Below are 6,752 nucleotides of genomic sequence, written 5' to 3'. Positions count from 1 at the left end.
AGAGGAAGCAAGACTAGAAATTGACCTCAATGATGTGGTGAAAGGAAAAAAAACCAAGCCGCAGTCCTCAACCAGAAAGAAAGAAGGACAGGAGAGAAAGAGATCGTCCCAGGGCTCAGCCGTACAAGTTCCGGGAGTACCACCCACTCAAAGCCCCCTTGGAAGAGATATTCACACAAGCCAACACAAAAGAAGCATTTCGCAGACCTATAGTCCTAAAAAACGAACAGGCTGCACAACGCCAAGGACGATACTGCCGATACCACAGGACAATGGGCCATGATACTGATAACTGTCGGGACTTAAAAGAGGAAGTTGAATATTTAATTCGACGAGGTTGGTTACAGGAGTTTGTTGCCAAGCCAAAAGAAGCATATCGACCTATGGTGCAGCAGTCACAGCTACAGGGAGCCCCCACATGAACCCAACAGGCGATCCCCAACCGTAACCCACCTCCACATGCCGAAATCAAAATGATGGTGGGAGAAAATCAGTATATTGAAGGATCCAGAAGGGCCAGCGAAGGCAAGCTCGAAGTGCAAAAATCATACCGAACTACTGGAATCAAATCCCTAGCACCGGCATTGGCCCCGAATCATTCTGGTTCATGGAAGAAGATTCTGAAGGAATCTTACAAGACCAAAGTGACGCCCTGGTGGTCACAATGATGGTCGCCAGAGTGAAAGTCCACCGCACTCTAGTGGACAATGAAAGTTCGGTCAATATACTATACTCACGAACCTTGAGGCAGTTGGAAATATCAATTCGCTACCTCCAACCGTATCCAAGGAAACTCTAGGGATTTTCTGGGGATCCTATCGAAGCCCTAGGTCAGATAGTCCTTAGTGTGGAGCTGGGCGAAGCTTCTCACCAAAGAAGAATCTTAGCAGATTTTGTGGTGGTCAATTTACCATCCAATTACAATGCAATGTTGGGATAGCCCATTTTGCACGAACTAAAGATTGCCACGTCAATTTATCATTATTGTGTGAAATTCCTTACCCCTTACGGGACTGAAATTATCCAAGGGGATCAAACTGCTGCAAGGGCCTGCAACGTTGACCTGCCAAGGCCCCAAGTCAACATGTTGAGTATTAGGACGAACACACAAGTCGAGGAAGCCAGACCAAAGAGACCAATCGCTGCAAATCTCTCAAAGATAGGCATAACGGAAAAAGATCTTAAAAAAGCCACAGATGAGCAACTATCTTTTGACGAGAAGGAGGCGAACGCACACCCTTACCATGGAGTTATGGTAATCTCATTGCCTATAGCCGGGGTAACCATCCCCAAAGTCTTGGTGGATACAAGAAGCTCTCTGAACATCCTATTTAGCCACACCCTAAAATGGATGGGTATCCCTGCTAACTTTCTTCAACCATACCCAAATATGGTCCCAAGATTAAGCAGAACCTTGACTTCTGCCAAAGGATCAATCAAACTCAAAGTCAAGTTTGGATCAGCACCTCGGCAGCTAAAGATGAACTCCGAGTTCGTGTTGTTTGACACCCCCTCCCCTTATGATGCTGTGATGGGACAACCCCTACTCTTCAGCCTGAGAGCAGCAGTTTCCATATATCACTATTCTATCAAGTTTCCCACACCCCATGGTGTGGGGAAAGTCAAAGGAAATAGGGAGCTCGCCGAAAGTTGCCAATGGAATACATGTACCAGCCATCAACACAGCTTTCCGGGGGTACACATAGCGAACATATGGGAATCCAAACTCATTTCCTTAGACCTACAGACCAGGATCGAAGGCGGAGAACCCGTAGAAGAACTAGAAGGAGTTCGAGTCTGTGCTAAGGACCAAACAAAGGAACTCAAAGTTGGGTGCGAATTGCGGCCCTCCACCTGAAGCGAGCTTGTGGCTTTTCTTAAAGAGAACCTCGATGTCTTCGCTTGGGATCACAGTGACATGAGAGGAATAGATCCTAATATTGCATGCCACAAATTACAGGTGGATCCCTCAGCTTGGCCAAAGCAGCAAAAACGATGACCTCTGAATCCTAAAAGATATGAAGCACTAAACAAAGAGGTACAAAAACTGTTGAACAATGATTTCCTCCGTGAAGCGAAATACCCGAAGGGGGTCGTAAATTCGGTCCTTGTGAAAAAGCACAACGGAGATTGGAGGGTATGCATAGATTTCACGGATCTCAACAAAGCATGTCCCAAAGACAGCTTTCCATTGCCAAGAATAGATCAAATGGTGGACGCCACAACCGGGCATGAGCTACTCAGCTTCATGGACGCGTATTTCGAATACAACTAGATACCGATGTATGGCCCAGATCTGGAGCATACCTCTTTCATAATTGATCGAGGTCTTTACTGCTACAAAGTAATGCCATTCGGTCTCAAAAAAGTTGGCGCCACCTACCAGCGACTCATGAATTCCATGTTTTCCCAGCAGATCGGAAAAACAATGGAAGTATATTTTGACGACATGCTGGTCAAAAGCATAAAGGCCAAGGACCACTGTCAACACCTAACCGAAATGTTTGATATACTGAGGAAGTATGGAATGAAGTTGAACCCGAGAAATGTGCTTTCAGGGTCAGTTCAAGAAGATTCCTAGGTTACATCGTAAACAACCGAGGAATCGAGGCAAACCCTGAAAAAATACAAGCTATCATCCAAATGAAACCCCCAACTAAACCCAAAGAAGTACAAAGTTTAACCGGAAGGGTTGCGGCCCTCAGTCGGTTCGTCTCCAAATCTACGGACCAATGCAAACTCTTCTTCGACACGTTACGAGGTGGAAAGAAGTTCGAATGGACCAAAGAATGCCATGATGCCTTTAACGAGCTAAAAAGACAATTAGCCAGACCTCCGGTGCTTTCAAAACCTAAGGCAGGCGAGGCCTTGAAGATCTATTTATCTGTTTCAAACCACGCCATTAGCGCTGTTCTAACCCGAGAAGAAAATGGCATTCAACATCTGATTTATTACGTAAGCAAAGCACTTCATGAGGCCGAGCTCAGATATTCGGCTGTAGAAAAGATGGCATTCACCCTGCTGATGGCAGCGCGAAAACTGAGGCCATATTTCTTGGAACACCCCATTGAGGTCCTGAGCAACTCTCCATTGAGACAAACGCAACAAAAACCCGACACCTCTGGACGGATGGTAAAATGGGCAGTAGAGCTCAGACAATTCGACATCAAATATACGCCTCATTCCTCTATAAAGGGCCAGGCACTCGTCGACTTTGTCTCTGAGTTCTGCAACGTCCCAATTGAAGAACAACAGAAAGAAACCCCTTGAAAACTTTATGTCGACAGTTCATCCACCGGAGAACGATCTGGAGCCGGCATCATATCAATCAGCCCTGATCACCGCATGTTCTGTGAAGCTTTGCCATTCGACTTCAAAGCCTCAAATAATGAGGCTAAGTACGAAACTCTTATTGCTGGAGCAAGGATGGCCTCGGGATTAGGGATCTCCGACCTAATCCTACACAGCGACTCCTAGCTAGTCATGAATCAGGTCAACGGTGTATATATGGCGAAAGAAGACAGGATGGACAACTACCTACGTGTTGTGAAAAAAGAACTTGAAAGGTTCAAAACCACCCAAGTCAAACAAATTTCCGATCTCAGAACAATCATGCCGATGCATTGGCTCGCCTAGCCACTAGTGAGGGAATCGAGGAATTCGATAGCATTCCCATAGGAAGGATATCCCTACCGTCTACCGAGCTGGATAAAGTGGTCCTGATGATGATAGACCCCAAACCAACTTGGCAGGAAGAGAAAATCGAAAAATACCCTGAAAATCCTACAGAGGCTAGAAAGCTCCGAACAAGGTCGGCCAGGTACACTCTCATTGATAATATACTATACAAACGGGGATATTCAATGCCCTTGTTAAGATGCTTGAATGAAGAGGAAGCCCGGTACGCCTTGCAAGACGTTCACGAAGGAATATGTGGAAGTCATTTCGACGGACTCTCACTGGCCCACAAAATTGTACGACAAGGATACTTTTGGCCTGTAATAAGACAAGATTCCCTTGAATTTGTCAAAAGATACGATAAGTGCCAGCGTCTCGCTCCCATCATAAACACTCCACAGCGCAAACTAAACCCGATGACAGCACCTTGGCTATTTGCAAAATGGGGGGTTGATCTAATTAGACCCATGCCCTTTGGGAAATGAGGTGTAAAATTCGCCATCGTTGCAGTGGACTATTTCACTAAATGGGCTGAGGCAGAGCCCCTTGCCACCGTCACCGAACAGAAAACAACCCATTTCTTGTGGAAATCAGTGATCTGTAGGTTTGACATACCTCACTCCATTGTTACAGATAATGGAAAACAGTTCGACAAAGCACGACTTTCGAATTTCTGCGAAGAGCTCGGCATCAAAAAACATTTCTCATCACCAAACCATCCACACGCAAACGGCCAAGTGGAAGCCATTAACAAGATTATTAAGCATACATTGAAAGCAAAACTTGACTTGTTAAAAGGAGGATGGCCTGAGAAATTCCCCAGTGTGTTATGGTCTTATCGAACTACCGCAAGAACAAGCACTGGAGAAACCCCATTTTCAATGGCTTTCGGAATAGAAGTCGTGATCCCACTGGAAATCCACATTCCTTCTCTACGCATAATTGATTACGACGAAGAAAGGAACCACATGGCTCTTCGCACGGAGCTCGACCTAACCGAGGAAAAAAGGAACAACGCCGAACTCAAAAATGCCGTTTACAAACAGCGAAATGCCAAGTACTATAATCAAAAAGTGCGAAAAAGAGAATTTGAGGTAGGATCCCTCGTCTTACGGAAAGTATTCCTTCCCACAAGAGAGATCGGCAGTGGATGCCTAGGTCCGAATTGGGAAGGTCCCTATCTGATAACGAAGGTCCTGCTAAAAGGGGCATATAAACTGGAAGACTTGAAGGGCAGATTCTTACCCCACCCTTGGAATGCTGAACACCTTAAGCAGCACTACCAATAAACGGAAAAAGTCCCCTTGTAACATCAGTCAAATCAATAAAAAGGGACTTTCTATTTCTTTTGAACATTTTTGCTAACCTCATTAAGCCCTGCCTCATATACAGGCCGATCTAAAGTCGTATATGCTACGACACTCAGTGGAAGATTCCTCCTAAGGAACCTCATTAAGCCCTACCTTACATGCAGGCCGATCTAAGGTCGTATGTGCTACAACACTTAGTGGAAGATTCCTCCTAAGGAACCTCATTAAGCCCTGCCTCACATGCAAGCCGATCTAAGCTCATACGAGTTACGACACTTGGTACAAATGCCTAACGTATATGCCTAATTTGGAAAGCACGTACTGCACAACTAAGCGAAATTCATTTAAAGTAATTCTACACACTATTGTAACACTCTTACAACTTTTGCTAAGTCTGTGAGAAAAAGTCATACTGAACATAAATAAATCATCCATTTCAAATTAAAACATCATAAATCAGTCAAATTATCCATTTCAAATTAAAACATCACAAAACACCTAAGGGTCTTAGGGGGGAGGGGTGGTATCTCCAACATCTTGAGTTTCCGGTAACACCCAGACTCCAGCAGACTTCGACAATTTCCGTAAATCCTCCTTCCGCCCCTCATCTAGAAAGGCCACATCAAGATCGGGCCTCTCCTTCCTGATGTTCCCTATCAACTCTTCAAGGCCCACAATGTACACATCCTGAGCCACCACATCAAACTCGGAGGACTCCTTCCAGGCCTCTACCGCCCTGTCGATCTTGGCCTCAGCCTCTTCAGCCCTTTTGTGGCCTGCTTTGCCCTTTCATTGGCCTCTTGAACCTTCTGGATGGCCTCCATAAGTTTGCCACGCTCCTCTTCTGCCCGAGCCCTGGCCTCTTCCTCCGAGGCCCTCAACACCTTGATCTCCTCCATCAGTCGTTCCTCGACATCAAGCCTGGAGTTCAGCTCAATTCCCATCTGGTTCAGCTTCTCCTCGTATTCCTTCTCTCGTAAAGCAAATTGGGGCTTTTCAGCCTCCATGCTATTATAAAGATTGAAGGCCTGATCTTTGGCCTCGATGAGTTTGTCCAGCTCGGACTTCACCTGTTTTTAGAAATAAAAAATCGAGCAAGTCATTAAGGCATTCAAAAAACAAAAAAAAACAAAAAAAAAACAACAAACAAGTATGAGGTATACCTTATCCGTCACTGCCATCATGTACAAAACAGATCGGTGGCCATGGAGCTAAGCAGTGACTAGAGCCTCGCAATGGGCATCTTATTCAGATAGCCCTGCTCCCTCTCACCCCAGCTCTAGGTAAGTAAATTGGCCGACTCCCTCAAAGGCGAAGTGAGCGCGGTAGTCATACCCTTGGGAGGAGAAGGAGCTCGGAGATAGTCCAGAAATATCTCCGGTCTGTGTCCCACCAGACTTTCCTAGCCTGGCCTTTGTAGATCTGGGTACTGATCCTTCAAGTTCGCAGAACTGGTCCCCACAGCAAAAGGAGCAACCGGTGATGGCAACGAGGGAGATGGCAGGGTCGAGCTCGGCAAAGGCACTACCTCCGAAATTCTCAGTGATCCCGGGGGCACAGATCGGTTCCTCTTTAACGGAACCTCTTCCTCTACCTCCTCGAACGGCTCTCCATCCGATCTGGAACTTCTCTCTTTTTTTCCTTCGATACCTTAGCCGCCTTGTAGCCCCGCATTTCGTCCTGATGACCTGAGAGAGAACGAAATGTTCAAAAAGAAAACATGTATATGTATAAAGAAGTTATAATCACGAATGAAGATCAAAA

This window comes from Olea europaea, chromosome 3 (assembly GCF_002742605.1).
Source record: "Olea europaea var. sylvestris chromosome 3, O_europaea_v1, whole genome shotgun sequence".
In the NCBI taxonomy this organism is placed as follows: domain Eukaryota; kingdom Viridiplantae; phylum Streptophyta; class Magnoliopsida; order Lamiales; family Oleaceae; genus Olea; species Olea europaea.
This window is presented reverse-complemented; position numbering follows the sequence as displayed.